We start from the raw sequence: 9610 nt of genomic DNA, 5'->3' as shown, positions 1-9610 counted from the left end.
GAACTCCGTATCCCATCCCCTCCCTTGATAGCTTTTCTATTTATTATTATTATTTATTTATATAAAGGAAACACTGACTGGAGTAGGGCACCAAAGTAATAACCCTGGGTTGAGGGTGAAGGTGGGTGTTCAGCTTCACGGGGTGGGGGGGAGATGGGACGGGACACAGTCTTTTGGTGGTGGGAATGGTGTTTATGTACACTCCTATCAATTTGTAGTCAGATAAATCACTATTTAATTAATATGAGAGGGTAAAAATTAATTGAATGTCTCAAACTTTTTAAATCACAGACAGTCTTTTTAATACATAGGCTGAGTCTTTGATATGTTGACTCTCTTAAAAGCTTAGACCAGGGAGAACAGAAGCAACCGGTGGCACAGATATATACAAATAATGTCAAAGGGCATAAATTATGGTGATGCTGTGTATGATACAAATCCTAACAAAGGGATATTTCAAAGTTAACCCAATTGCCAAATAATGTGATTATAGCAGTAACTCTCTATTGTCTTCTTAAACCTTAAGACAGCAGGGACCTCCCGCTTCCTCTATAGAGCTTTTGTTTCCCCCAGTCCTGGAACCTTTAGGGTGGGGCTCACTTTCCTGCATGCTTCTCTCAATTCACACCAAATGATATTGCATCTGCTGATCCCTACCTAATCAATGCAATGAGTACCACCTCAGCATGCTTCACTTCAGACTGTGTCCAGAGATGGCCGGCGTGGAATGTCAACTCCTCAGCCTCATTACTCAGGTGAGACCTTTCCTTTCATAGGATTCTCTAATTCTGTTCTAGGAGGTTCACTTTCTAACAAAGTCCTAAAACCTAGATATAGACCAGGTCCCATGAGATACAGCATATGTTCATATGTATCCATAAATTAGGACTAATTATATACCTGAAAGCAAAAGTACACAATAGTCTGCAGTGAGTCAGTATGAAGTTCATAATGAAATAGTATCTAATTAGACTTAAATACCCTCCTCACCTACTTCCTATTACAGTTCTCTCACTCACTCCAAAAGCTAACCTTATCAAAGCAAGGACTGCAAAAGCTGAATAAAGGCAAGAGACTGGCATACTTGAGTGATGACTCTTTAGTCACTATCAGGCCACCCCATCAGCTGGGGCCCTATTCAGGGAGTCCTGAGATTCCCAAACAGACATGATGAGTCTAGACCTCAAATAAATCCCTCTTTCCATTGTTACCAGTCATCTCTATCAGGAACAATACGATAGACCCCTTTGTGGGCCCCACATAGGTCCTTGCCCTCAATTTGGATCAACAACTGTAGAGAATGTTCCATCCTCTGAAGGGAGGCTGGGCAATATTCTCTATGCTACACCTCAGAAAGATGGGTCAATATTGGGGCAGCTTGGGCTGTTCCTCATGACCACAGAATTTGAGCTCAGATCTACAGGGATGCAGAGGTCACATAGGCTTCTAAGCTGAATATAGGCCCCAGATCACATCAAATTAATGGAGTTTACAATCAACAATATTTATACACGTTTCCCATATTTATACACCTTTCCCTAATCCAGCTTTCTGTTCCTTTTCCAGCCATGGCATCATCTCCCCAGACAATAACTAGAATCTACCTGCATATCAGATTTCAGGCTCAAGCAAAAAAGAGAGAAAGAGAGAGAGAGAGAGAGAGAGAGAGAGAGAGAGAGAAACTAGTATAGCCACAGGCCCTTTGGAATATAACTAAAATATGCCTACTAGCTATCAACAAAATGAAGACCCCCCCCCCCCATTCTTCATCTGCAGTACTCCAGCCTTAGTTTCATGATTAGCCAACAACTTGTTTGGCTTTGTATGTTAACTTGCTTTTCAACCACCAGGTCCCAGCTGCTAGCATGATGCCAACCAGACTTCCCTGGACAGACAACCCCACCAATGTGTCCTAGAGCTCTGCTTCCCCAGAGCCCTTCCCCACTAGGGAAAAAGAGAGACAGGCTGGGAGTATGGGTCCACCTGTCAACACCCATGTTCAATGGGGAAGCAATTACAGAAGCCAGACCTTCAACCTTCTGCATCCCACAATGACCTTGGGCCCATACTCCCAGAGGGTTAAAGAATAGGAAAGCTATCAGGGGAGGGGATGGGATACAGAATTCTGGTGGTGGGAATTGTGTGAAGTTGCACCCCTCTTATCCTATAGTTTAGTCAATGTTTCCTTTTTATTTATTTATTTATTTATTTATTTATTTAAGAAAGGATTAATTAACAAAACCATAGGGTAGGAGGGGTACAACTCCACACAATTCCCACCACCCAATCTCCATATCCCACCCCCTCCCCCGATAGCTTTCCCATTCTCTATCCCTCTGGGAGCATGGACCCAGGGTCATTGAGGGTTGCAGAAGGTAGAAGGTCTGGCTTCTGTAATTGCTTCCTCGCTGAACATAGGCGTTGACTGGCCGGTCCATACTCCCAGTCTGCCTCTCTCTTTCCCTAGTAGGATGGGTCTCTGGGGAAGCTGAGCTCCAGGACACATTGGTGGTGTCTTCAATCCAGGGAAGTCTGGCTAGCATCCTGATGACACCTGGAACCTGGTGACTGAAAAGAGAGTTAACATACAAAGCCAAACAAACTGTTGAGCAATCATGGACCCAAAGCTTGGAAAAGTGGAGAGGAAGTATTAGGGAGGTACTCACTGCTAACTCTAGTATACTTCTGCTTTCTTACTTTGGTGCCATACTCCAAACTCAGTCAATTTCTGCTTTGCGTTTCTACTTCTTTTTTTTTTTTTTACATGCATAACATTCCCCAGATTCCCATTTAGCAATACAACCCCCACTATTTCATTCATCATTTTTCATGGACCTGTATTCTCCCCACCCACCCACCCACCCCAGAGTCTTTTACTTTGGTGTAATACTCCAATTCCATTTCAGGTTCGACTTGTGTTTTCTTTTCTAATCTTGTTTTTCAACTTCGGCCTGAGAGTGAGATCATCCCATATTCATACTTCTCTTTCTGACTTATTTCACTCAACATGATTTTTTCAAGGTCCATCCAAGATCGGCTGAAAACGGTGAAGTCACCATTTTTTACAGCTGAGTAGTATTCCATTGTGTATATATACCACAACTTGCTCAGTCACTCATCTGTTGTTGGACACCTGGGTTGCTTCCAGGTTTTGGCTATTACAAATTGTGCTGCCAAGAACATATGTGTACACAGATCTTTTTGGATGGATGTGTTGGGTTCCTTAGGATATATCCCCAGGAGGGGAATTGCAGGGTCATAGGGTAGGTCCATTTCTAGCCTTCTGAGAGTTAATGTTTCCTTTTTATAAACAAAAAAATAAAAAAAAAACAGAACAGCTCAATAAAAAAGTGGGCAGAAGATATCAATAGACAGTTCTCTAAAGAAGAGATACACATGGCCCACAGATAAATGTGAAAATGCTCCCTCATGTCCATAGCATCTTTATTTACAATATCAAAAACTTAGAAACAACCCAAAATGCCCTTTGACAAATGACTGGATAAAAAAGTTATGGTGCATAAAAAAAAAAAAAAAAGGATACACTGACAAAACCATAGGATAAGAGGGGTACAACTCTACACAGTTCCCACCACCAGAACTCTGTATCCCATCCCCTCCCTTGATAGTTTTCCTGTTCTTTAACCCTCTGGGAGTATGGACCCAAGGTCATTCTGTATGCAGAAGGTGGAAGGTCTGTCCAGTGTTAAGTAATGGCCTTGTTTCATTTTTTTCTGCATGGAGCTATCCAATTTTCCTAGTACCATTTATTGAAGAGGCCCTTTTTCTCTACTGAATGTTTTTAGCCCCTTTGTCCTAGCCTAGGTTTCCATATATGTATGGGTTTAGCTCTGGGTTCTCTTTCCTGTCCCATTGATCTGAGTGCCCATTTTTGTTCCAGTAACACACAGTTTTAATTACTATTGTTTTGTGGTATAAACTTAAGTCAGAGAATGTGCCATCTCTATTTTTATTCTTTTTTTTTTTTCCTCAGCACTGTCTTAGGTATTTGTGGATTTTTGTGCTTCCATATGATTTTTTTTGATAGTTTGTTCAGTTTCCTTGAAGAGTATCATTGAGATTTTTCTAAGGATTGTACTGAATATAGATTGCTTTTGGAAGGGTGGGATAGACACTGATTTAAACACTGCTGTAAGGATTTACAATTACCATGTAATCCTCTGTTATAAACCTAAATGTAGATATTACTTCCTCTTATTTAAATGAGTGGAAATGAAACTTAGAGAGACTAAGTAACATGTTTGTGACTACATAGCTGTAACGGTACAGAACTATGTTTGCCTGGTGTCACAGCTGGACACACACCTTCTTTGGTTATGGGCAGGAAGAGCTGTTCCACAAATTAGAGGTAGTGAGTTCAGGCTGACACATCTTTTGGAAGGTTTAAGTGAGCCTTCACAACTCAGGCCTCTTCATTCTTTGTTGTGATTTTGAAGGTCTATAGAACTGTTTGATAAGGCCCCTCACCCAACATTGTCTTGGTGAAGCTGAGGCTGAGCTTTCATATCCTCTTTTTGAAATGGATCTGTTCCCTTAAACACAGTTGGCTACATCTTTTGCATCAGGCAAATTCTCATTCTTGTCTTTTGTGAAACCAGCTAGTGTCTTCATTGACCTCCATAAAGTTCTGGCTGTTTTGAACAGTATACCCTCAGAAGTTTATAATCACTAAGAATTGTTTGAGAGCTCCAGCTGCTCCAAGAATTACACCAAGAGCGTCTCAGTGTTGATGATAAGTCATCCTCACAACAAACTCAGGTTGAATATGGATTGGGGGGTGGGGTGGGGTGGAGAACACCAGAGTACCACTCTGATACACTTGATGCCAGGGATCAAACTTAGCACCTCATGCTTATGAGTCCAATACTCTGTTCACTGTGCCGTCTCCTGGACCACCACATTTTCTGGCATCTTCTTCTATTCTATCCTGCTTGGTTTTATTTTCCTCTTCTGAGGGCTGTTACATTAAAATTTTCTACCTCAGAACTTGCTTCGGTAGAACATGGCAAGTCCTATGTATCCAGAGATACTATTATTTGGCAGAGGGGGGGTGGAGGAAGAAGAAAAGAAAATACTATTTTCCAGGAATTAAAAAAAAAAGTAGCTTCACCTTCACAGACTCTACCCTCTAAACTTATTATGTATTTACTTGCTCCAGGCAGGTTTTTTTTTTTCCTCCTTCCCTACATAGAAAAAACAAGATAGATAGGGAAAGAAAGGGAATAAAAGAAACCACAGCACTGAAGCATCCTTCAATGTGGTGGGGTCCAGGCTCAAACCTGGGCTTATTTGATATATGCAGACAAGCTTGGGGATGAAATGGCAACAGATTGTGGTTACCCAGCATGGTTTTCCTTCTGTTTCTTCCAGTGACTGCACACAGTGTGGGCAGATGACCCAGGCTGGACTAGTGCACAGGCCCCTGCTGGTTTTGAGATCAGTTCAGTAATAAGTACATAACTGAGCCAGTGCCTTCTTTAGAACTGTTTTATAAAAACCAGGGGGAAAGATAGCCTCTTGACTCTGAGGTGCTAGAAGGATTCACAACTGTGGTTCTTAGTGGTTCTCTTCCCTGTTTCATGGAAACAAGTTTCTCTGAGGTTATAATAAGCCAACATCCAAGGAGCAGTAGCACCAAGAGCACTGATCTTCCCAACACTGATATAGTATGGTGTCAGTTATACTTGAAACATGCTATTTGTCACATTTATACAAATCAGGGTAAGTCTTTCATTGATTTCTGTCTATTATCCCTGAGAAGTTCTGGTCAACGCTGAATGTAAATAGAGGTTACTTCCAGGTGTAAGAATTTCAGGGAACAATAATGGTCTCTAAAGATTCATCACCAGCTTAGTTATCAAAGGGAGGAGATTAGGACCAGAAATCAGATCTGCTCACTCTATGCCTTGCTCTCTTTAAGATTCTAACCCCCCTGCATTTTCAGGAGACAGTGGTTAGGCCTTGTAATTTTGCAGTGACGGATCTGAATGTGGACTAGCTAGAGGAGAGAGCTCTAAACTGAAAGAGCTAACCCAACCAGAAATCCCTTGGGCAGAGCTATCTCACCTGGACTTTTTTCAACAGAGACATATCAATAACTGAAGTCAAAAGAGGAAGCTAATAAAAGGTAGGTCAGGGTGGGGGTGGGGCAGGGTGGTGGTGGTTGTGTAATTTTGACCTTTTCTTAACCCCATCAAGTAGCTATGGCATCATTGGACTTTTTACCCTATTGTGGATTTCCTTACTATATTTAATCTTCCAGGGTGGAAATGTAGGAATTGGGGCCAGGCAGTGGTGCACCTGGTTAAGCACACATGTTACAGTTCAGGCCCCTGGTCCCTACCAGCAGAGGGAAAGTTTCATGAGTGTTGAAGCAGGGTTGTAGGTGTCTCTCTGTCTCTCTCCCTCTATGTCTTCCACTCCCATTTCATTTTATCTGTGTCTATCCCATAATAAATAAATACAAATATTTTTTTAATATTTATTTTATTTATTTATTCCCTTTTGTTGCCCTTGTTGTTTTATTGTTGTAGTTATTATTGTTGTTGTCATTGTTGGATAGGACAGAGAGAAATGGAGAGAGGAGGGGAAGACAGAGAGGAGGAGAGAAAGATAGACACCTGCAGACCTGCTTCACCGCCTGTGAAGCGACTCCCCTGCAGGTGGGGAGCTGGGGTTCGAACCAGGATCCTTATGCCAGTCCTTGTGCTTTGCGCCACCTGCGCTTAACCCGCTGCGCTACAGCCCGACTCCCAAATACAAATATTTTTATAAAGAAAATGTAGGAATCTATATAGAGTGTGGATTAGAGTTCTGATCAAAGAATTTGTACTCAAGGGAGCCTACTTCAATTCTGGCTCCAAGTGAAAAGAAGTGTGAACCAAATTCTCTCTTTGCTGTCCTTAGGAATCAAGAATTACATGGTCTGCTTCTTTCTTGTGTGTCATGTGTCGGCTTGGATTGAAATCTCATTTCAGGACAGAATAAACTATCAGGCTTCACATCTCTATGTGAATTGAAGGCATTATATGTTTTTCTCTAGAAGAATCTGGAAGCAGGATGCAGATTTATATAATAAAAAGTATTATGCCACGTTAAAAAGACTTGAGGCAGTGATGAGTGTAGGAGGTATTTTTTGGTGGGAGTGGGAAAAAAAGAGGCATATATAGGAATTTTATCCTCTTTCTGAAAGTACAGTGCATGATCACAGATGTTTTTTGGAGATTATCTTTCTGATTTTGCAAACACCAGTGGAATGACTTAACCTACTGCCTTGTTTTTTTAGTTGCCCCAGAAATAATAGACCATAAAGTAATGATCTGAATGTAAGTAATTTATTTGAAAAGTAATCTGGAGAAACACTGATGGTAGGGTAGAAAAATGAGGTAGAGAAGGAATGGGATAGGAGCCAATGCAGTGTTAGTTTATAAAGTCAGTTTTCTCTGTTAGTAAGTGGGACTCGGTTCCCCTGAAGAACTCTGCATGAGTGAGCATATGCACAAATAATAGTAATAGCCTCTTTAAGTGACCTGAGGTCTGAATCAGCACAGCCCCTGGAAGAAAAGGGAGCAAAGAGAAGAACTGCTATAGGCATTTAGGTGCAAGTAAAGTTAGGAGTCCAATAGTGGCAGGAGATGAGACAGTGTGGGGGAAAGGTGACCTTGAGATGATATGATAGGGAGTTAAACCAATCTTTTTTTTCCCGACATCTGCAAAGTCTCCATTTGCAAGAATGTCATAATCCCAGGTTCTGAGTGGACACACAGTTTTCAGTGCACAACTGAACCCACTATCTATTCCATTCTTGGGTTTCTGTGTTTTTATAACCGTGTGTAAGTAGTACATTTCAGTTGGCCCTATCTTTTGAGAGTTTACATTTTATGGGAAGGGGTTCATTTTTCTGGGTTGTGGTCTGGGGAACAACAGTGGAGTCAGCAAATATAGCTGGAAGGATTCTGAGAAACCAGGCCCAGCTTATGCTACGAGTGGGCAAATAGACATGAACGTGTGGGTGGAGATTACCTCTCAGCTGTGAAACCCAACAAAGGCATTTTCTGTGTTGATTTTTCTGTCTTCAGTCAAACTTAATTGTGAGCAACTGTGGAGATAAAACAATAATTTCTTAAATTTTTATTTATAAAATGGAAACACTGACAAGACCATAGGATAAGAGGGGTACAATTCCACACAGTCCCACCACCAGAACTCCAGATAAACCAGTCTTACAGAACACAATAAAACTTCTCAGAGGGGCCAGATGGTGTCCCCTGCTTAAGCACACACATTACAATGTGCAAGAACTCAGGTTCTGGGTTCTGCTCCCCACTTGCAAGGGGAAAGCTTCACAGGTGGTAAAGCGGGGCTGCAGTTGCTTCTCACCCTTCCTCCCTCTCTTCCTCCTCCATGTCTCTATCTGATAAATAAAGATAATAAAAAAATAAAACTTCTCAAAGAGGGCCTGGGAATTATCTCACTTCAATATGTGCAAGGACCCAGGCTTGAGTCCTAACCACCACACAGAAGCACCATCCAGTGTCATGAGTGATTTAGCCTTATAAAAATCACTTCAGACTTTTGATTCTTAGCACTCTTCACATAGGCTCCTAAGCTGAATATGGGCCCCAGATCACATCAAATTGTTGGGGTTTACAGTCAACAATATTTATACCCCTTTCTCATATTAGAGAGCTACTCTCTCTTTTTTTCTTTTTTTATTTAAGAAAGGATTAATTAACAAAACCATACGGTAGGAGGGGTACAACTCCACACAATTCCCACCACCCAATCTCCATATCCCACCCCTTCCCCTGATAGCTTTCCCATTCTCTATCCCTCTGGGAGCATGGACCCAGGGTCATTGTGGGTTGCAGAAGGTAGAAGGTCTGGCTTCTGTAATTGCCTCCTCGCTGAACATGGGCTTTGACTGGTCGGTCCATACTCCCAGTCTGCCTCTCTCTTTCCCTAGTAGGGTGGGGAAGCGGAAGAGAGCTACTCTCTTCCCTGATCTAGATTTCTGGTCCTTCTGCCAACCATGACATCACCATGACATCACCTCTCCACATAATAATTAGGATCCACCTGCACTTCAGATTTCAGGCTCAGGCAGAAAAAAAAAAACCACTAGTATAGCCATGGGCTATTTTGGAATAACTAAAATATGCCTACTGCCAGGAGCCATTCCCTGCTTGATAGAAGATAAGCCTTGAAACAATGAAAGCCCTCGAGATAAAGTTTCCAATTTCCCGTAGGAAGGATGCTTGCCAGAAATTAAGTGACATACCATATAGTTATAGTTTGACAGAAATAGTTTCGGTCATGTTGCATGGGACCCTCCACCACAATCCCCACCTCCCCCTTCCCCCTATGCTCCCCCTTCCACACTAGGGAAAGAGAGAGGCAGGCTGGGAGTGGATCAACCTGTCAATGCCCATGTTCAGCAGGGAAGCAATTACAGAAGCCAGACCTTCAACCTTCTGCATCCCACAATGACCTTGGGTCCATACTCCCAGAGGGTTAAAGAATAGGAAAGCTATCAGGGGAGGGCGTGGATATGGAGATTGGGTGGTTCTAGTTCTCTACCATAGCAATG

This window comes from Erinaceus europaeus, chromosome 18 (assembly GCF_950295315.1).
Source record: "Erinaceus europaeus chromosome 18, mEriEur2.1, whole genome shotgun sequence".
Taxonomy (NCBI): domain Eukaryota; kingdom Metazoa; phylum Chordata; class Mammalia; order Eulipotyphla; family Erinaceidae; genus Erinaceus; species Erinaceus europaeus.
This window is presented reverse-complemented; position numbering follows the sequence as displayed.